This window comes from Hevea brasiliensis, chromosome 9 (assembly GCF_030052815.1).
Source record: "Hevea brasiliensis isolate MT/VB/25A 57/8 chromosome 9, ASM3005281v1, whole genome shotgun sequence".
Lineage (NCBI taxonomy): Eukaryota > Viridiplantae > Streptophyta > Magnoliopsida > Malpighiales > Euphorbiaceae > Hevea > Hevea brasiliensis.
The window spans coordinates 79224372-79248386 of NC_079501.1; the positions used below are offsets into that span (position 1 = coordinate 79224372).

At 36.4% G+C, this 24015-nt stretch overlaps 1 non-coding gene across 1 annotated transcript; it reads left to right on the top strand.

Moving 5' to 3' along the window:
- The first annotated feature begins 252 nt into the window (after nucleotides 1-252).
- On the top strand, nucleotides 253-359 carry LOC131183630 (small nucleolar RNA R71). Its single transcript, XR_009151670.1, has one exon. It is a non-coding gene; the product is annotated as a small nucleolar RNA R71 (small nucleolar RNA).
- Nucleotides 360-24015: the final 23656 nt, after the last annotated feature.

A 24015-nucleotide genomic window follows, 5' to 3' on the forward strand; every position in this document is an offset into this window, starting at 1 on the left:
AATTTTTGAATTCAATGGTATAAACTTGTGTTTTTCACGCTTCCGTTCCTTCATTATAGTACTCTAATTGTTCTCCTTATGTATCCTCTTTCATTTAACCATTAAAAATTATGGTAGGTAACACTCTCTAAAAACTCAAAAGCTTCAGTAGTGGTCTTCTCCATTAGGTCTCCACCAGCTACTAAATTTATAACGCTCCTTAGTGATGGTAGTAAACCATTAAAGAAGTTTTGAATGAGGCACCAATCCTGAATGCCATGGCGTGGGTACTCCCTCTAAATATCTTTATACATTTCCCATGCATCATAGAGTGATTCATTGTCTTTCGGTCTAAAGGTGTAGAGTTCAACTCTAAGTTTAGCGGTCTTCCCAGGCGGAAAGTATCTTGCTAAAAAGGTTTGTGGTGCCTTTGAATTTCTTGTTATGCCCTTTAGACTAACAAATGCTTTGGTTACTTTTTGTACTGTAATAAATTAGGTATTCCATGATTACCTTGGCAAGTTTATGGCAGTCTATCTTGATGTCATTGTGGTGTATAATTGCACATTAGAATAACACAAGAAACATCTTCACCTTGTCTTTAAGGAGTTGAGGGAGAACGAACTCTTTATGAAGAAGGCGAAGTGGGCTTTCGCTCAAACTTGAATTAAGTTCTTAGGCCATGTGATTGACTGGGCAAAATCTATATGGACCCAGCCAAGGTGAAAGCAATCCAGGAATGGGTAGTACTTAAAAGCATAAACAAATTGAGATCCTTCTTAGAGTTGGCAAATTATTATAGGTGATTTGTGCAGGGATACTCTCAAAGGATATGCCCTCTTACAGAATTATTGAAGAAAGAAAACAAGCAGCAATGGACTAATGAGTGCCAAGCAGCCTTTAATAACTTAAAACAGGTGATGGTAGTGTTGAGCCAGTGCTAGCTTTCTTAAACATGATGAACTTTGAAGTCTAAACTGATGCTTCCAATTTAGTGCTGGGAGGAGTGTTAATGTAAGAAAACCATCTGATTGTTTTGAAAGCTGAAAGTTGAAAGAGGTAGAGATTCGATATACAACTTAAGAGAAAGAGTTGCTAGTAGTAGTGCACTGCCTTCGCACATGGAGACATTATTTATTGGGGTCAAAGTTTGTAGTGAAGACTAATAATATAGCAGTTAGTCACTTTCTGTCCCAACCAAAATAGACACCTAAGCGAGCAAGATAGTAGGAATGTCTAGTCAAATTTGACTTCTAATTCGAGTATAAACCGAAGAGCTTGAATTAAGTTAAGGATGCTTTGAGTAGGAAGTCCAATGTGTCAACTTATAATCAGATAGCACAATTGTCAAGTAGCAAGGTAGCTACCACATTATAAGAATAAATTTTAGATAATTTAAAGAAGGACCCCTAGGCCATAGCTCTAATGAAGTTAGCAGAAAAAGGGAAGACTTGACAATTTTGGCTAGAGGATAATCTCCTGATGACTCAAAGAAATAAAGTATATGTTCCAAAGGCAGGAACTTAAGAAGACTATTATTTCAAAAACGTTATGATGTTTATGGGTGGGTCATCTAGGCTGGCAACACACACTAGCTTTGTTAAAACATTGTTATAATTAAATTCAATTAGAAGATGATATGAGGGAGCATACAAAGACTTATCTAGTGTATCAGCAAGATAAGGTGGAATGACAAAAACCTAGAGAGTTGTTACAACCCTCACCAGTGCCAAGTAAACCATAGGAAAGGGACTAAAGGGGATATTTTGTATTTAATTTCTATTTATGTAATTTTAGGGTGTGATGGCTCAAGCATAGTGATGTCTCCTCCTGCCGCACCCCATTATGTCCCTAAATGTTGAGTGCATTTTATGCACACTTTTATGCTATAATCCTTAATCTTTTGTTATGTTGTCATGATTTATATAATCTCTTAGGTTAAGTTTTTATGATTATAGGTCACTTAGGATGCTTATGATGAATATGTGCTCAATTGTAACAATTTATGCCATTTTTGCACTCAAGGGTAATTTGGTCCAGAATTGTATTTTATGTTTTTGAACTTGATTGATGTTCTTCTATATTTCTCTAAGGTTTAGGAAAATTTTGGGTTGAAAAAGATTCAATCTTGGTTAAGTTTGGGCTTAATTTGCATGTTCTGGACATATAAGGGCATTTTGGGCATATATTATATTCTTATCATGGTAAATACATAGTAAAACGTGTAAGACATGTTTATTGGGCTTTTAAATATGTTTTTATGATGTCTTAAATCAATTTTGGGCTTTTGGTCTTAATTTGGGCATATGTCTAATAAAGGCCTTAAGTTAATTAAGTATGTCTTAATATAGGCCCATGTGTGAAGTGTCTTATTTAATTTTGTTGTGGGCTTATAAAATGCATATTTCGTTTTGGGCTTAGGTAGTAGTAACTAATTTTTAATGGGCTTATTAATAGGCTAGGGCTTTTAATTGCATGACATGCGTTATAAGTTAATTAAATATGTGTTAATTAGTTCATTAATGTTTTGGCATCATGTGATTGGCCAAGCATGTGAAAAATGTGCATGTGTGAGTGAATGTGCATGTGTGGCGTGTGGATGGATAAAATTAAAGATGAGTTTGCTTTCTTTTCCTTATTGCTCAGGATACCTAATCCCTATCCTAGTTCACTTAAGATTGGATTCATCTTTCCTGTAGGATAAGGTAATGACATGCATGGACCAATGAGAAAAAGACATATGGCACTCTAAACCAATCAGAATTTGCCATGCCAACAAAAGCTCAAGCCATGTTTACACCACTATGGAAAATTTGGCTAACATAAAAAATCATGCCTAGAGTTGGATTCTAATCTCCACATCTTCATGAACTCTCTTCAGCCAATCACATGTAAGATAAATGTGCATCAACAAATCAGACTTAAGCAAGAAAATCAAGCCAAATCCTCCCATGAAGAATTCGGCTAGGGCATGAAGTCCTATTCCTAATGGAATTTTCACCTAGCAACACTATATAAAGGGGCCTTAGGAATGATGAGAGAACACACACTTGCATCAGAAATTCCATACTTCTCCCCTCTCTCTCATAGTGGTTGAATATTACTCAAGAAAATCGAGGGATTTTTGCATTAAAGATTCCCTAGGTTTTTAAAAGTACAAGGAGGCTACCATTGTGCATACATCATAGCATACTTGTGACTATTTTTAAGTTGAAGAATTGAGTTGTTTAGAGCATCATAACCTATGATAGCAAGGAGTTACTCAAGTTGGAGATTTGTTTGGCACAACCTTAGTGTGGCTGCATATTCATCTTGGTGTATTTTTAAAGGATTTCAAGTGTATTCAATTAGGGAATATGTTTTCCATAACTCTATCTCTTTTATTTTGTGGTTTTTTTTTTTTTGGTTATGTGTGAGTATATTAGATTCTTAGTATAGATGCCATGAGCTACCAAGTTAACATTATGAGACCTTGATTCTGTTTTAATGATAAAGCTTAATTTTGTTCATACATTCATATACTTTTGTGATTGAATCAATGAATACATGTCATTAATGTGCACACTAATTTTCATGTGATTCTAAAGCTAGTTTATGTAACACCCCAAAGTTCGGTAGTGCGTTCTGCTGCTCCGGTGACTAGTGTTGTCCAGACAGCTAGGATGCCTAGAACCGTACTTCGATATGAGTGAGGAGACATAAAATAATGAAATACAAGAAAAGAAAGTACAAGAAAAACAAAGGAAAAATGATAGCAAAGAAATGTAATCAAGTTAAACGAGCCGGGAAACCTAGCGATGGGTGACCGCACTGGGAAGTCACGGCATGGACCGTTGACTAGCCACTGACTCAGGAACCACGGAAAACATTTTTAGGACATAAATAGACCCTTATTGAAGAATAAATATCATTAGAAAGATCAAAGAAAAATTAAATAATTAGTACAAAGAAAAGTGAGAAATCAAAAAACAGACAAAACCCGGTGTTACCGAAAAATCGGGAATGCCACCCGAACAGGGGCATTATGGTTATTTGACATCCCGAAGTGTCTTTTGACCTAAATGTCCATTAAAAATAAATAATATTACACTTAGAAAATGAAATGAAAAATTAAAAGAGGGTACCTAATACAAATAGCCAAAAGTGGGGTGAAAAATGTGTAAATAACACATTTAAACTTATTTTATGATATAATTTAAATGAGTGGACCACTAAGGGAATAAAATAAAACAAAGAGGGGCAGCTGTACTTCCACTAAACCAACAGAAACTTCATCTTCCTCATTTGGATTCAAAGTTGCCGAATTGAAGAAAATGGAAACCACCATGGCCATTTTTCATGCAAGCTCTCTTAACTCTCCATTTTCAACTCCAATCTCTTAGGTTCCTTCATGAAACTTTGTCTACTCATCACAAGGAAGAGTTTGATACTAAATTTGAGAAGTTTAAGCAAGGTTTAACAAGCTCCAAGCATAAGGTAAGTTCATAATTTTGAAGATAGCTTTGTTAAGTTTTGTGTGCATGTTATGGGTGTTGGTTTTGTGAAGGAAAATTTTGAGTTTGAAGAGTTATTGTTGTTTTCATTTTGGACAGCCATGGAGTCACGTTTTTGATGAGATATTTGTGCATATAATTGATGAGAAATGGTGTTGATCATGATGATTTAATAACCTAGTGAATTACTTCATGTTTATATGGTGATTTTGGCACTTGGATGAGAATTGATGAATTGTAGGGCAATGTGGTGTTGAAGAAGGTTTTCGGCAGCTTGGGAACCCTTGAATAATTGTATGTATTGATGGAAGTGTTGGCAGAATGTTGACATAGAAGAATTGATGAATGTATATGTAAATTAGTAGTGGAGATTATATGTAATGATTAGGTGTATTTATGTACATATATTGCTAAATTTGGACTTTGTGGTTTAGGGTTGTATTTGATGTATTGAGAATGTTTGTATTCTGTCCAAATTGACCATAGTAAGAAGAGATAAATGAATATGGAATGGTATAAAATCAGAATTAGGTATGGGGATTTAAAGTAGAGCAAGTTAAATGTGTGTTTGAATTGGGGTTTGAAAGACATATAGAGGGCAGTGCGCAAATAGACCTATAACTTTAAATGTGTAACCTCAATTGGTATGAGACCAATTGGAGGTGGAACTAGGCACAAAATTTGCCAACTTTCATTGAGAGAACATACCAAAATTCTGCTTGCAAGGTGATGTGAAAAATGACCAATTCGGATTAGGTACACTTGAGACCTAAAAACTGACCATTTGGGTAGCAGTGAGTGTTTAGGCCATAACTCACTCAAAACAGGTCCAATTGACCTGAAATTTTAACCATGAATAGTTAAGACCCATACCTACAAGTCTTATGAAGACACCAAAACCCAGAAATGACCATAAGCAAGTCAAAAAGCTTACACAAGTTAGGGTCCAAAAACTGGTCGAACCAAAGTTGACCAAATTGACCAAAAATTGACCTAATTTGATGCCATTTGACCAGCAATAGTGTAATGACCATAACTTGGTCTACTTAACTCGGATTGACCTGAAATTTTGCCCTGCGTGCAATAAGACATAGATCTACAAGTTTGTAGTTTTAACGAAGCCGAAAACCGAGGAACTAGGCGTCCGGCTAGGTCAAACCAGTGTCGGAATCCGAGAATTTGAATTAAAATGCACTAAACAAGGAAATGACTTTGGTAAAACGTACCAAACCTAAAACCCTATCGAATGTGACATATTAACGACACTAAAACCTAATTTACCTAAAATGCAACGAGGGTCGGTATATTAGGTGATTAAGTGAATAATGGAGTTCAGTGCATTATTTACCAAACACCATCGATAGAGAACGATTTAATTTGCAATGAAACACTTCAAATTGTGTTTCTCGATTAACAAGGACTCGGCAAAGGGAAAGAAATCTTGAGTCAGGACCAGGAGACAAATATCAGAGGTTTGTGCACAACAACTATTTCTTTTGAATTATTTTCAATTGAAATAAATATTGACTATTTGTATATTATTATTTTAAATTGTGGAAATGTATTTGAATGAATATTTATTGCTTGAAAAGCATTGTAAATGATTTGAAACTGTGAGAAATTGTTTGAATGACATTGATGGATACTTATTGATTTAAAAGCATTGGAAATGGTTTAAACCACAGCTATCATGTATATTGATTGTATTCCTCATTAGCTTGTCTAGTGGGACGAATTGAATTCCCTCTCTGGCTGAAGTGTTGAGGTGTGTGCCTGTTGAGGACGAATTGGATGAGTACTCATATTTTTGCTAGCTAGCTATGTTATTCCTCATTAGTCATCGACTTTTGGGACGAATTGAATACCTCATTAGCCATCGGCTTTTGGGACGAATTGAACTATGGATCATGATTAAGCTGTGTGTGATTTATTGATATGTATTGTGAGATTGTGAAATGGATTTAAACTCTCATTGACATATACTGTCTTTTGAATTCAAACATGATCTAACTCATGAAAATTATTGTGATATTGACAAATGGAGTTTAAATTCTTATTGACAAATACTGTCTTGAATTTAACTATGATTTTAAGTATCCACTATTTACATGACTTATGAATTGTGATTTAAATTGTATTTGGTTAATGTTGTGCACCACTGAGACATTGTCTCAGCGATAGCTTTTTATTGCTGTCGCAGGTAGAGAGACAGACAGGGCAGCAGACTAGGTTGCGTATACCTCCAGCAAGAGATTTTTGGGTATAGTGAGTATACCACATGTGGCATTTTGTACTGTAATGTATGACACTGTATGTACATTTTGTTTTTGGTTTTGAGCAGTTGTAAATTCAAGTTGTAACTTGAAGTTGTAAATTAATTATGAGTTATTTGACTTGTAAAAATTGTATTATATTTCCTTATCTCAGACTTTGAAAAATTTCTATGGAATTGAGTTGATAAATTGTTGTGTTGAGAAATGTATTGAAGTTTAGATTTGGAAAATTATTGAAGTGCTTTTTACAGGTTTTCTGAAGAATTGTTTTGTCCAAAATACAGATGGCACTCTGCCAAAATTTTTACAGAAATTCCAAATAAACCAAATGAGTTAGTTGTTTCACTTCAGTTCACCAAAGTCTTTAACACCTGTAAATAGTGCTCACCACTGTAAAAGAGGTAAGAAAAGTTTTTAAAATCCCTTGTAGTGTATTTAATGGATTATCAGTAGACGGAGTTGGTAATTCATTAGGTATACTACGGGATCATGTTATGCCTTACAGAGGGGTAGGGTGTGACATGTTTTAGTGGTATCAGAGCAAAGTCTTTAAATTCTGTTTTCACCTGTTATTTGATTATTCTTTCTTCATAGTACAACTGCTCAATATCATTGTTTGATACATACAGTACATTATAGTATAAATATGCACTAACGAGAGTAAATATCCTTGTGTTATTTGTTCAGGAGATCTAAAATCCTCGCATTGAATATGGAAGAGGGTGATCGTTCAGTCGATCAGTCTATTGAGGCTGAGGTGCAAGGGGATGCCCTAGGCCTACAAAATGTTAGTGGTTCAAAGAAGACCACTGCAGCATCGCAGCTTCCTCGCGATTCGCTCGAGATGGCTGCAATGTTCCAAAGAAATGGTGGCAATGTGCCTACTCAAGTCCCAACACGGACACGATGGTACAACCACGTCTCCTACGAGGCGAGATGATAAATTGATGAAGTATGGGGCTCTGAGTTTAAGGGGACGAGATCCTCTAGAAGTGAACAATGGTTAGAGAGGATGGATAGGGTGTTCAAGAAGCTACATTGTACGTAAGAGCTTAGGTTTGAATACTCGGTGTCCTTACTACAGGGGATGCTTATGACTGGTGGAAAACCATTCCCACACCGTAGAGCTCGCAGCTAACATGGAATGACTTCCTCAGGAATTCGAGTAAATATATCCCTGATGCTTATGTAGACCAGAAGCTGCAAGAGTTCCTAAGTCTGAAACAGGGGGGCAAATCAGTGGCTGAGTATGAAAGAGAATTTTCCCGCCTTAGCCATTATGCAGTGAGTCTACTCTCTACCAGCAGGGAAAGATGCAAGAGGTTTGAAACTGGCTTGAAACCCAGTATCAGAGTACAAGTGCTCGGCTTCAAACACACTAACTTCTCTGAACTTGTTTCTCAAGCCCTAGAGTTGGAAAGAGTTGAGTTTGAGACTGCTCCAGAGAAAAAGAGTTCAAAGAAGACAGAGAAAGAGGGAAAATCTGTAGAACAGAGTTCCAGTGGTCATACTGGAAAGAGGAAGAACTATGGGGGACATGGCAGAGGTGGCAAGAAATCTGGTAGGGGAAGGAATTCAGGACAGAGACCTCCCCTATCTGGACAGCAAAGTACCAGAGGTTCCTATCCTCCCCGCCAATGTGAAACTTGTGGAAAGAATCATGGTGGAATCTGCTATAAGGCTATTGGAGCCTGTTATAACTGTGGAGGCACAGGACACTTTGCCAAGGACTGCACCAGTAGTCGCAGAGTTGGACCACCTCCTACTCTGCAAGGGCCGATTCGAGCCCTGTCACTAGAAGCTCACAACCACCCAGCAGAGGTAGAGGTAGGGGTAGAGGTAACCCAGCAGGCAGCCAAGGCACAGTAAAACACTCAGAGCAAGATAGTGCTCCAGTCAGAGTCTCTGCCATGAGACAGAGGGAAGAGGCAGAGACATCTGATGTTGTGGCTGGTACCTTCTCATTTTTTAACCAAAATGTGTTTGTGTTATTTGATCCGGGTTCTACCCATTCTTATGTGAGTGCTAGCATCATTGATTGCATTGTTGTTCCATGTACAAGAATGGACTTTGAGGTGCTAGTAACAAGTCCGTTAGGACAGGAAGTCAGGGTTAATAGGATGTATAGAGATTGTCCTTTGGTGATCCAAGGACACACTTTCCTGTCTGATTTCATTGAAATGCCCTTCAGAGATTATGATATCATCTTGGGCATGGATTGGTTAGCTAGGCATCATGCCATGATTGACTGTAGGCTGAAGACAGTCACTTTTGGCCTTCCTCAGTACAATGATGTGGTGATACATGGGGAAAGACAGTTATTGCCATCAAACATCATTTCGGCTGCACTAGCCAGAAAAATGATCAGAAAGGGGTGTGAAGCCTACTTGGCACATGTGATAGACACCCAAGTGGGGAGTCCAGCGTTGAAGGACATCCCTACAGTACATGACTTTCCAGATGTGTTTCCTGATGAATTGCCAGGATTACCTCCGGAAAGAGAAGTGCAGTTTGAAATTAATGTTATGCCTGGTGTGGATCCAATCTCCATAACGCCATACAGAATGGCACCAGTAGAGTTGAAGGAGTTGAAGATACAATTGCAAGAACTACTTGAAAAGGGCTTCATCCGCCCTAGTGTGTCACCTTGGGGAGCACCAGTGTTGTTTGTTAAGAAGAAGGATGGTACTCTCCGCTTATGCATTGACTACCGGCAGTTGAATAAGGTGACAATAAAGAACAGATATCCATTGCCTCGCATTGATGATCTGTTTGATCAGTTGAAGGGTGCAGCTGTATTCTCCAAAATTGATTTGCGATCTGGTTATTATCAGTTGAAGGTGCAAGAGCAGAGTATTCCAAAAACTGCTTTCAGAACTCGATATGGCCACTATGAGTTTCTAGTAATGCCATTCGGGTTAACAAATGCTCCAGCTGCTTTTATGGATCTGATGAACACTATCTTCAGACCATATCTTGATCAATTTGTGGTGGTGTTTATTGATGACATTTTGATATATTCAAGGAATGCAGAGGAGCATGACAGACATCTGCGGATTGTACTGCAGATTTTAAGGGAGAAAGAACTATACGCCAAATTGTCGAAATGTGAATTTTGGCTGAAAGAAATCTCCTTTTTAGGACATGTTGTGTCAGCTGAAGGGATCAAGGTAGATTCCAGCAAGGTAGAAGCTATCCTTAATTGGAAGTCGCCCAGGAACATTACAGAAATTCGCAGTTTTCTGGGTTTAGCTGGATATTACCGTCGGTTTGTGAAGGGGTTTTCTATGTTATCTTCTCCACTGACTAAGCTGCTTCGGAAAGATGTAAAATTTCAGTGGACTGATAAATGTCGTGAGTTTTGATGAGTTGAAGAGGTGTTTAATCAAGCTCAGTTCTCACTTTACCTACTCGGGTAAAGAATACACGATTTATAGTGATGCTTCTCACAATGGGTTAGGTGTGTATCGATGCAAGATCGAATGTCATTGCTTATGCATCACGCCAGCTGAAACCGCATGAGAGGAACTACCCAACACATGATCTGGAGTTAGCAGCTATTGTTTTTGCTCTGAAGATCTGGAGACACTATCTGTATGGAGAGAAATGCTACATTTATACAGATCACAAGAGCTTGAAGTACTTAGGCACCCAGAAGGAATTGAATTTGAGGCAGAGGAGATGGTTAGAACTCATCAAAGATTATGATTGCTTAATAGACTATCAGCCAAGGAAAGCAAATGTGGTGGCTGACGCCTTAAGTCGCAAGACTATGGCAAATCTCAGAGTTTCTCCTATGTCTATGGTATGTGAATTGAAAGCACAGCATGCCAGTTTAGAAATTGATGATGAGGGACAGACAGTAGTTGCATGGCATGTACAGCCAGTGTTGATTGATCAGATCAGAATGGCTGCACAGAGTGATGAAAAATATCAGAAGCTACTGAAAGAAGTCCAGCAGGGCAAGAAAACTGAATTCTCTGTGAGAGATGATGGTTTATTGCTACATCAGGGTAGAATGTGCGTTCCTAGTGATGTGGAATTGAGACAGATCATTATGAAGGAAGCACATGAGTCTCCATTTGCTATGCACCCTGGTGGAACTAAAATGTACAGAGGGTTGAAAGAACATTACTGATGGATGGGCATGAAAAGAGATATAGCTGAATTCGTTTCCAAATGCCTAACTTGTCAGCAAGTAAAGGCAGAACATCAAGTTCCAGCTGGTTTATTACATCCTTTGTCAGTACCAGAGTGGAAATGGGAACGAATAACTATGGATTTTGTTACAGGACTTCCAAGGACACAAAGTAGTCATGATGCAGTATGGGTTATAGTTGACAGGTTAACCAAGTCTGCTCACTTTTTGCCAGTTCGGATGGACTATAGCCTGGAAAGATTGGCCAGATTGTACATATATGAGATTGTAAAACTGCATGGAGTGCCAGTATCAATTGTGTCTGACAGAGATCTCAGGTTCACTTCTAGATTCTGGGGTAGTCTTCAGAGAGCCCTAGGAACTAGATTGAACTTCAAAGACAAAGATTCCACCCACGCATGCATGGCGATGCGAGAGAGTTATTCAGATATTGGAGGATATGCTACGGGCTTGTGTGATTGAATTTGAAGGTAGTTGGGATACACACTTGCCTTTGATTGAGTTTGCTTATAATAACAGCTATCAATCAAGCATTGGGATGCCTCCATATGAAGCATTGTATGGCAGGAAGTGCAGAACTCCCTTATGTTGGGATGAGGTAGGTGAAAGGAAGATGATTGGTATGAGACCAATTGGAGGTGGAACTAGGCACAAAATGTGCCAACTTTCATTGAGAGAACATACCAAAATTCTGCTTGCAAGGTGATGTGAAAAATGACCAATTCGGATTAGGTACACTTGAGACCTAAAAACTGACCATTTGGGCAGCAGTGAGTGTTTAGGCCATAACTCACTCAAAACAGGTCCAATTGACCTGAAATTTTAACCATGAATAGTTAAGACCCATACCTACAAGTCTTATGAAGACACCAAAACCTAGAAATGACCATAAGCAAGTCAAAAAGCTTGCACAAGTTAGGGTCCAAAAACTGGCCGAACCAAAGTTGACCAAATTGACCAAAAATTGACCTAATTTGATGCCATTTGACCAGCAATAGTGTAATGACCATAACTTGGTCTACTTAACTCGGATTGACCTGAAATTTTGCCCCGCGTGCAATAAGACATAGATCTACAAGTTTGTAGACCGAAGCTCGAAAACCGAGGGAACTAGGCCGTCCGACTAGGTCAAACCAGTGTCCCGGAATCCAGCAATTTACATTAAAATGCACTAAACAAGGAAATGACTTTGGTAAAACGTACCAAACCTAAAACCCTATCGAATGTGACATATTAACGACACTAAAACCTAATTTACCTAAAACGCAACGAGGGTCGGTATATTAGGTGATTAAGTGAAAAATGGAGTTCAGTGCATTATTTACCAAACACCATCGATAGAGACAGTTTAATTTAGCACTGAAACACTTCAAATTGTGTTTCTCAGTTAACAAGGACTCAGTAAAAGGGAAAGAAATACTGAGTCAGGACCAGGAGACAAATATCAGAGGTTTGTGCACAACAACTATTTCTTTTGAATTATTTTCAATTGAAATAAATATTGACTATTTGTATATTATTATTTTAAATTGTGGAAATGTATTTGAATGAATATTTATTGCTTGAAAAGCATTGTAAATGATTTGAAACTGTGAGAAATTGTTTGAATGACATTGATGGATACTTATTGATTTAAAAGCATTGGAAATGGTTTGAAACCACAGCTATCATGTATATTGATTGTATTCCTCATTAGCTTGTCTAGTGGGACGAATTGAATTCCCTCTCTGGCTGAAGTGTTGAGGTGTGTGCCTGTTGAGGACGAATTGGATGAGTACTCATATTTTTGCTAGCTAGCTATGTTATTCCTCATTAGTCATCGACTTTTGGGACGAATTGAATACCTCATTAGCCATCGGCTTTTGGGACGAATTGAACTATGGATCATGATTAAGCTGTGTGTGATTTATTGATATGTATTGTGAGATTGTGAAATGGATTTAAACTCTCATTGACATATACTGTCTTTTGAATTCAAACATGATCTAACTCATGAAAATTATTGTGATATTGACAAATGGAGTTTAAATTCTTGTTGACAATTACTGTCTTGAATTTAACTATGATTTTAAGTATCCACTATTTACATGACTTATGAATTGTGATTTAAATTGTATTTGGTTAATGTTGTGCACCACTGAGACATTGTCTCAGCGATAGCTTTTTATTGCTGTCGCAGGTAGAGAGACAGACAGGGCAGCAGACTAGGCTGCGTATACCTCCAGCAAGAGATTTTTGGGTATAGTGAGTATACCACATGTGGCATTTTGTACTGTAATGTATGACACTGTATGTACATTTTGTTTTTGGTTTTGAGCAGTTGTAAATTCAAGTTGTAACTTGAAGTTGTAAATTAATTATGAGTTATTTGACTTGTAAAAATTGTATTATATTTCCTTATCTCAGACTTTGAAAAATTTCTATGGAATTGAGTTGATAAATTGTTGTGTTGAGAAATGTATTGAAGTTGAGATTTGGAAAATTATTGAAGTGCTTTTTACAGGTTTTCTGAAGAATTGTTTTGTCCAAAATACAGATGGCACTCTGCCAAAATTTTTACAGAAATTCCAAATAAACCAAATGAGTTAGTTGTTTCACTTCAGTTCACCAAAGTCTTTAACACCTGTAAATAGTGCTCACCACTGTAAAAGAGGTAAGAAAAGTTTTTAAAATCCCTTGTAGTGTATTTAATGGATTATCAGTAGACGGAGTTGGTAATTCATTAGGTATACTACGGGATCATGTTATGCCTTACAGAGGGGTAGGGTGTGACAGTTTAATTAACTTAATCCGTAGTTGTTAAGTTGATTATTCAAAGTGGCAGCAATTAATATGTTGAGTATTCATCATTATTAATTGAAAGTATATGAGCTAGGATAAGTGTTTATGCGCATGTCATCTACACTACCTTGTTTTGATGATGTCTCTTTGGTACATTAATGCAATCATTGAATTTAATTTGCAACCATGATGGGATGGATCATATGATAGGGGTTAGTTATGCTTTTTGGTTAACTAATCTAAGCTTAAGAAGAGATAGGGAGTGGTCACACATGTAATACTCCATAATCAAATTGTATGAACTAAATTAACTTAATTTTGATCCATGATTAATGTTAACCAAGTAGTGGAATTGGTTATCTATATATCCTTTTTTTAGCATTAGACTCATTCATCTTAGTGTCTTGTATACATTAGATATTTGGTAGATTAGTTTTTAGATTGTTATTTCTATTTTCTCTGCATAACCAAATCATACCCCCCACCCCCCATTTAGTTAGTATTAATTAGTTTTAGTTTATTAGTTTAGTTACTTCTGAGATTGAATTAGCTTAATTACACATTCTCTATGGGAATGATATCCTATTTGCCCTAACTACATGTTAATTGGATTAGGATAAATTGTAATTTAATTAGTGACCTCGACACTCATCAAATTTTAGTGTTGTTGCCAGGGAGCATGGTTAATTAAGTAATTAGATTTTAGAAGTGTTTATTTACTATTTATTTACTTTATTTTGCTTTATTTGTATTCGGCTATTATTAGGATTTCATTTACTTTTTGTTTTTCAGGTATTAGTGTATATCTGACGAAGACATTGATCCCAGGTTAAGGCGAATTCGTGAGTTCATCATCTCAGCTAACACACCTGGATCTTCAGTTCAACATACTCCTGTTATTTCTTTAAACACCCCCATCACTGAAAGATTTGATGTAAGGCTTGAAGAGGAAGTTAGGGTAGAAGACACCAAAATTGAAACCTCATCATTTAGTGCATCAGAAATTGAAGTTGAAACCATGGCAGTGGATAACCATGGGCGCACCTTAAAAGAGCCAAGCTCAATCAACTACCTTTGTGCATAAACATCCCTGCTGGTGTACCACTTATTGAGCTAAAATCAGGCTTAATTCACCTATTACCTACATTCCATGGACTTCCTAGTGAAAACCCATATAAACATCTGAAGGAGTTACATGTGGTTTACTCTAGCATGAAACCACAAGGTGCTACAGATGAACAAATGAAGTTAAGGCCTTTCCTTTTTCTTTGGCTGATTCAGTTAAGGAATGGCTGTATTACTTACCTTTAGGCACCATTAATTCTTAGGATGAAATGAAGAGATTGTTCCTTGAGAAATGCTTTCCCACTTCTAAGGCTATGCAAATATGGAAGGCAATCAGAGGAATTCAGCAATTTGATCAAGAAACTCTCCATGAATATTAGGAGAGATTCATGAAGTTGTGCGCATCAAATCCACATGAATTTGGAGATCAATTATTAATTCAATATTTTTATGAGGGACTACTTCCAGTTGATAGAGGAATGGTGAACGCTGCTTCTAGAGGAGCATTAATAGGTAAAACACCTGAGGAAGCTAGAAACTTTTATTGCGAATATGGCTGCTAATTCACAACAGTATGCCATGCACAAAAATGTGCCATTAAAAAGAGTAGTCAATGAGGTAAGTTATTCTATTGAGCAAAAGATTGATAATTTGACTTCTCTTGTTTCTCAATAGATGGCAAGTAATCAAGTCACTGTTAAAAAGTGTGGGATTTGCTCCATGCAAGGAAATCCCACAGATGCATGTACTACACTTTGTGAGGAAGAAAGCAAGTAGGAGCCATTTGGTGGTTTTTCAAATCAATAACAAAGGAGATATGACACTCTAGGGAATACCTACAATCCAAATTAGAGGAACCATCCAAATTTGAGCTATGGAGGAGGAGAGCACCAAGGCCGAACATACCAAGGACACCCTCCAAGTTTTGCACAGGCTCTTAATTAACAAAGACCATTCTAAGCACAACCTCAAGCACTTCAAAGCACTCCTGCACAATCTTCTAGTTCATCTCTTGAGGATATTGTCAAAACATTAGCAACTAGCCAATTGCAATTTCAAAAAGAGATAAGGGCAAGCATGAGCAATATAGTGAACCAAATTAGCCAACTGGCTAATGACATTAGCATGCTTAAAATGCAAAGCTCCTAAAAACTCCCATCACAACCTGTCGTGAATCCAAAAGATAATGTGAGTGCTATCACATTAAGGAGTGGAAAGGAATTAGAAAATGCTCCTATGCACCAAAAAGGAGCTGAAAAGCACACTAAGGGTCAGAATAATAATGAGGCCGAATTAGAGGTGGTCAACCCAACCATGGCTGAAAGCACCACACCCCCTCCAAAGGTAAGTAATTCTTCCTCTATGCATGAATATAGAGAGCTCCCTCCCTTTCCTTCAAGATTTGCTAAGTCTAAGAAAGAGGAAGAAGAAAAAGAAATACTGATACATTTAGAAACGTGGAGGTGAATATCCCACTTCTAGATGTTATCAAATCAATTCCTAAGTATGCAAAATTCTTTAAGAATGTGTGCACTAAAAAAGAAAGTTAACAAGTAAACAACAAGCTAGTGAGGGAGAACATGTTTCTTTGGCAATTGAAAAGAAGCTCCCACCAAAGCTAAAGGATCCAGGTATGTTCACCATTCCTATTCAAATTGGTAATACTAGGATTGAAAGAGCTATGCTAGAATTGTTAGTAGTATGCCCTAGAGCATATCATTTAGTATGTATCTTGTACATAATTTTATTAATAAAAGGCATTTCCACTTTTCCGTTTACATAATATATTTATGTGTAATAGAAAAGGTCCATTGATATTTTGTTAGAAATATTATTCTTAAGTTGTTAAGAATATGAGTGACAATATTTCTAGCACAAAGTATCATAAATAGGTTCACAATCGAGGATACTTCATAATAAGGACATGACTTATCCAGAAAGATTGTATTCATGTTTGTTCCCAAGTTATTTATATGAGATATAAATAAGATGGAATGGTGAGTCTCATGCCATATAACAAACATGATAGGCACTTATAAATGATAAGTAGGCCGAACCAGTGACACTTATGACAAACACATGGAGTTTACTCTTGTCAATGTTTTGTCATAAATCATATCAGTGCATATAATCTTTAGACCTGAGATAGCACAGTTATCTTGTATATAGGTAGTTTGAGTTTGATACTGCTTTCATACTTGTACTGTGTATGGGTATATGGGCATCTGTTGGCTCCTACTAGTTATATATGGAGGTAGGTGTTGATCAAGATGGAATCTGTTCCTCTAAGTAAATAGAGATAAAATCCTATGTTCATTTAATTGTTCTTGATGTTTCAAGTTCCTGGCCAGGACAGATAGATTTATTCAGAAAAGAGTTTCTGATGAGAAAATCTTTTAATCAAGAATTGGAATTAAAAGAGAACATAATATTCATAGCAAATGGAGTTTGACATAAACCATGACTCAATCTTGAGTTGGGATTTTGTATCAGAGAGATTCTAGTGCATGGTAACATATGATTATAGGTTCATTTAAGGTAAACCTTATTACTAATTGGGTGGCCATGGCATGCTATGCTAGGTGTTAACCATGGTCTATGAGGTTCATAAAATGATTTAGAGAAATCATTTATGGTAAGAAAGAGTTCTGATGATATTAAAAGTTGATATCATGTCTCATTGCCAATTAGTGATGAGCCTAGTAAGTCACACACATACACAAGTTATCACCTATTTAAATATGATTTAATTAATTAATTAAAGAGTTTAATTGATTAATTAAATAGATTTGGTTTGCAATTAAATTGCAAAGTCCCTAGCATGACTTGAAACCAAATCTAGATTATTGGATGTGTAGTATAATTTAAATTTATATTTAAAGTGTTTAAATATGAATTTAATTGATGAGAAATTAATTAATAGAGATTAATTAATTAATTTATATTTGATATAAATTAATTAGAAGAAGAAAATAATTATTTTGGGTTAAGAACTCAAAATTAAGACACAGGGCATTTTGGTCATTTCACGATTGTGACACGTGGCACCATGAGATGGTGACACATGGCATAACACATAAGCTTGCCAAATGTTTTTTTAATCATGTAAGATGATTAAAATCAAGATTAAATATAGGTTTGACACTTGGCACAATGTGATTGGGTCACTTAAACCTAGAGCTAATCAAAAGGTGACATGTGGCTAGGGTTTAATGTGTTAACCTAGCTATTTAAGTGTGGTTATGAAAAGAAAACATAACTAGCAGCCTCTCCTCTCAATTGTCACGCCACTTTGAGCCTCTCCAGCTATTTCTCTTCATCTCTTATCAATTCAAAGAGATTAGCCATCAATCTCTTGAATTAAGAACACTAGAAATTGTTTCTAGTGTTCTGTTTACATCTCTAATCTCTTAAAAGGCAGAACTTGAATTTCTAATTAATAGAAAAGGCTTTAGAAGCTGTTCAAGGGCTGCCATAGGTGTTCTTGGTGTGGACAAGCTAGAGGACAACATCCGTGTCTGAAGACGAATCTCAAAGGCGCAGAACACTGCGGCACATCAAGAGGTTAGTGTAATCGTTCTTGATTTAATCTAGGGTTCTAAAATTAATCTGATTAATTTTAAAATCTTAAATGGCAAATACAGATCCAAAAACATATTAAAAGAGTTTTAATATGTTGTTTATCATTGAAATCAAATAGATAAAAATAAATCTTGCATGGTGCATGTGACCCTAGGTGAAAATTTTTGAATTCAATGGTATAATCTTGTGTTTTTCACGCTTCCGTTCCTTCAATTGGTATCAGAGCCACTATATTTGCCATTTAGATTGTTGATTATATGATTTAATTGTGTGTTTGATCATGAGATCAAGAGATTCATTGCTGGTTGGATCATGAGATGTGGCGTCACACATGGTGAAGCCACCATTGGTGGCGGCAATAATGGTTCCTTGGGTGGTTCAAGGTTTGGCTTTTAATTCTGCAATTGTTGTATGATCTAAGGCCTATTCTTTGACTAATTAAAGTGTTTAATTAGTTGTTTTAATCACACAATTAAATTATGATTCAAATCAGAATTTTAAAAATTGTTTGAATGTGATTCAAATCTGAATTTTAAAAGTTGTTTGAATGTGATTCAAATCTGAATTTTTAAAGTTGTTTGAATCATATTTAAATCTGATTTTTTAAAATTGATTCAATAAAATTCAGATCTGATTTTTTAAGAAATATTTGAATGTGATTCAAATCTGATTTTTAAAAAAATGTTTGAATGTGATTCAAATCTGAATTTTTGAAGTTGTTTGAATGTGATTCAAATCTGAATTTTTAAATTTGTTTGAATGAGATTCAAATCTGAATTTTTAAATTTATTTGAATCATATTCAAATCTGGATTTTTAAGTTGAATATGAGATATTCAATTTAATTTAAGTATGTATGTTTTATTTAATTGTTAAATAGTGATATGCATGATGGATGATCATGGACTATAAAAGACCAATGTGATTGGATTTATTTCTTTTATGTTTCTTTGGGATTGTAAATTAATTAATTTATTTTGGGCATGTATTATTAAGTTTGTAATAATTTTTGGGTTGTAATTTCATTTATTTAAGTTCTTGTAAATTCGCCTTGGTATGCCAAGGATTACTATGTAATATTGGATTGCAAGAAGTTCAAGGAGGTCAAGAGCATTGGTGGGACCAGTGGGAGGAATTCAATATCAAGTGTTGATTATGTACTCCTTCAGCAACTCTTGTAAAATGAATGAATGAAATGCACCTAGGAATGCCCTGATTCAATTCTTGGTGGCTCAGAATTGAATCCCTTATAAAGTCCATGATCATACCATATTTACTGCTTATCCATGAATGCATGAGATGTATGGGAATGTATGCAATTATATGATATATGCATGCTAAATGGATAATGTGAAAAGTGAGACCTTAATAGTAATTAGGATGGCTATAAAATCTTCCAAACAAATGATTAAGTTGGAAATGGTATAATTAAAGTAATTATAACATAAGCCCTCCATTGGGGCAATTATTTTAAGAAATTTTAAATAGTTGCATGAGATGCAATTAATTTAAGAGATTTTCTTAAGAATAATTGTTAAGCATGAGATGTTGTAAATATGTAAATGGTTTGGTGGCCAATATTGGATGTACCTGAGGACATTAAAATTATTTGCATAATTACTGGCTCAATGGGATCAACTTAACTAATGCAAGATAAGTCAATAATGGATGTACCTGAGATTTTGAGCATTAGGGGCTAGGTAAAGGATTGAACCTCACATGAGATGTGATGGGCAAGGAGTTGCTCACTTATAGTTTATTGTAATTCCAATAATGGATGTACCTGAGGATGATCAATAGAATTATAAGAATTCAATCACCCACTAGAAATCCATCCAACTATGATTTCCGTTTTCTACTTTGGAAGTGTAGGATTCGCTAAGTTAGTGGGAGGACCAATTTGATTAAAAGACCATAATCATATTTGGTTAATTACATGATACATTTACTAATTAATCTGGTTATTTCTGCAATTAATTTTCTGATATTAATGAGCACAAAACAACCACCACCATCAAATATCCTTGCAAGCATACTTGATCACAACAGGTTGACAGGACCTAATCTGTCTGATTGGCTAAGAAATTTGTAACTTGTCCTGAACCTTGAACATATAGGATATGTTCTAGATTCAAATGTTCCTGGTCCCTTACCTCCAGAGGCCACACAAGAGGAACATGGTACTTTGGACAAGTGGAAGGAGCATGATATGAGAGCTAAGTGTTACATGCTTGCTTCCATGAGTAATAAGTTACAGAAGCAACATGAGAACATGCAGAGTGCGAGTGAGATCCTCCTTCACCTACAAGAGTTGTATGGTGAGCACAGCAGGAATGCTAGGTATGAGATATCTAGATAGCTATTCCGTATGAGGATGTCTGAGGGACAGAATGTTGGAGATCATGTCCACAAGATGATTCGGCTGATTGAGCAGTTGGAACATCTTGACTTCCACATGGATTTCCAACTACTAACGGATTTGATCCTTCAGTCCCTTCCTGAGTCTTTTGGGAATTTTGTGATAAATTTCCATATGACTAGATAGGAATGCACCTTAGCTGGTTTACTCAACATGCTGGTTATTGCCCAAAAGAATATGCCAGGCAATAAAGGAAAAGAGGTAGCTTTGGTTGCATCTTCTTCTGCTGGAAAGTCCAACAAGAAGAAGGGCAATAGGAAAAAGAAACCTCAAATTCCTGGTCCTTCCAAGAAAATAGCTAAACAGAAAAGGAAAACTAAAGCTGATGAAGGCAAAGGAAAGTGTTTCCACTGCCAACAGGAAAGTGTTTCCATTGCCAATAGGAAAGTGTTTCCATTGCCAGTAAAAAAAGTGTTTCCACTGGCCAGAGTATAGTAATCTAAATGAATGCAATGCCATGGTGAAAACTAACTCAAGTTCAAAATATATTTGGCACTTAAGGTTATGTCATGTTGCAGAAGATAGGATTGCAAAATTGGAGAAAATGGGGATTCTATCCTCATTGGGCTCTGAGCCTACTCCAACTTGTGAATCTTGCCTTCAAGGCAAAATGACTAGATCACCCTTTGTTGGACAAGGGCTAAGAGCTGAAAATATTTTGGAACTAATACATAGTGATGTATGTGGTCCGTTTAAAGAAATGGTTAGAGGGGGCTTTCATTATTTTATTACCTTTACTGATGATAAATCAAGGTTTGGGTATTTGTATTTGATGAAATACAAACATGAATCCTTTGAAAAGTTTAAGGAATTTAAATCTGAAGTAGAAAATCAAACAGGAAAAAGTATTAAAGCTCTTGATCGGATCGTGGAGGTGAATATTTGAGTCTTGAATTTGATGAATACTTGAGAGAGCATGGCATTGTTTCTCGGTGACTCCTCCAGAACGCCATACGGTGAATGGTGTATCTGAAAGGAGAAATCATACCCTATTGGATATGGTACGTAGTATGATGAGCTATATTGATATGCCAATCTCCTTTTGGGGATTTGCATTAGAATCAGCTTTATATATTCTGAATAGGATTCCATCAAAATCAGTTTCTTCCACACCTTATGAGATATGGCATGGAAGAAAACCAAGTCTTAAGCATGTTAAGATTTGGGGTTGTCCGACTTATATCAAAAAGTGAACAACGATAAATTGGAGACCGGATCGAGAAGAGGTCAATTTGTTGGATATCCAAAAGATAGTTTTGGATATTATTTTTATTTGCCTACTTCACAAAAGGTTGTGATAAGTAGAGATGCCACATTTCTTGAACAACAGTTTGTTCAAGAAGGAGGCAAAGGAAGGCAATTAGAGTTAGAATTGGAGAATTCTGACCAACCAATAGATCAGATGGATATAGATCCATCTAGTCAACCAATACCCGTTGATGAAACATCTACAGCTGTTCCTCGTAGAACAACTAGGGTATCTCACCCACCAGTGAGATATGGTTTTCTTCATGAAGAAGAACAAGAGTTGTCTACTCATGAAGAAGTAGATCATGGAGATGATCCACTTACCTATGAAGAAGCTATATCAGATATAGACTCTTCAAAATGGATTGATGCTATGAAATCCGAGATTGATTCCATGTATAAGAATCAAGTTTGGGATCTTGTTGACCCACCTGAAGGTATTGTACCTATAGGGAACAAATGGGTTTTCAAGAAGAAAATTGGTTCTGATGGAAAGGTAGAGACCTATAAGGCAAGGCTAGTAGCGAAAGGGTTTCACCTAAGGCAAGGAATAGACTATGAGGAGACTTTCTCGCCTGTTGCCATGCTTAAATCAATTAGGATTTTATTAGCAATAGCTGCATACTATGATTATGAGATTTGGCAGATGGATGTCAAAACAGCTTTTCTCAATGGATACATTGAAGAAAACATTTTCATGGAACAACCTAAGGGATTTGAATCCCAAGATGGTTCCAAGGTATACAAGCTCAAGCGATCCATTTATGGGTTGAAACAAGCTTCGAGGAGTTGGAACATCCATTTTGATGAAGCCATTAAATCTTTTGGTTTTATCAAAAATGAGGATGAGCCATGTGTATATAAGAAGGTTAGTGACAGTGCTATCACTTTCCTTGTCTTATATGTGGATGACATACTGTTGATGGGTAATGATACAGGTATGTTGACGACTATAAAGGTATGGTTGTCAAATACATTCTCCATGAAAGACTTAGGGGAGGCAACCTATATTCTTGGGATTCGCATCTATAGAGATAGAGCGAAAAGAATAATTGGTTTATCCCAAAGTCTATACTTGGAAAAGGTGTTAAAGAGGTTTAACATGCTTGTTTCCAAGAGAGGATTATTACCAGTGAGACATGGTATTCATCTTTCTAAAGAGATATCTCCAAAGACACCAGAAGAAAGAGATAAGATGGCTAGGATTCCATATGCTTCGGCTATTGGAAGTTTAATGTATGCAATGTTGTGTACTAGGCCGGATATCGCATATCTTTATTAGTTTGACTAGCGGTATCAATCCAATCCAGGTTTGGAACCTTTGGATAGTCAAGAATATTCTTAAGTACTTGATAAGATCTATGGATTTTTTCTTGTTTTATGGAAGTGGAGACTTGCAATTGGATGGTTATCACGATTCGATTTCCAATCGGATATCGATGATAGAAAGTCTACCTCTGGATATGTGTTCATTTGTAATGGAGGTGCGATCGGTTGGAAGAGTTCCAAGCGAGCACGCATTGCAGATTCCACTCGAGGCTGAGTATATCTTTGCATCGAATCTTTGCAAAGGAAGTGTTTGGATAAAGAAGTTCGTGTGAGAACTTACGGTAGTTCCTTCCATTGAGTCGTGGTTCCATTACCTTTGTGACAACAATGGAAGCGATCATCTGAGCTAAGGAACTAATGTCTCACCAAAATCCAAACACATAGAAAGGCACTACTACATTATCAGAGATATAGTTGGGCAAGGCGATATAGCCATGCAGAAAAATAACATCAGCTGAAAAATCCAGCTGATCCATTCACTAAGCTTTTGTCACAAGTTCAGTTAGACCGGCATCTTAAGAAGATGGGTCTAAGGTATTGTAATGAATGGCTCTAGTGCTAGTGGGAGATTGTTAGTAGTATGCCCTAGAGCATATCATTTAGTATGTATCTTGTACATAATTTTATTAATAAAAGGCATTTCCACTTTTCCGTTTACATAATATATTTATGTGTAATAGAAAAGGTC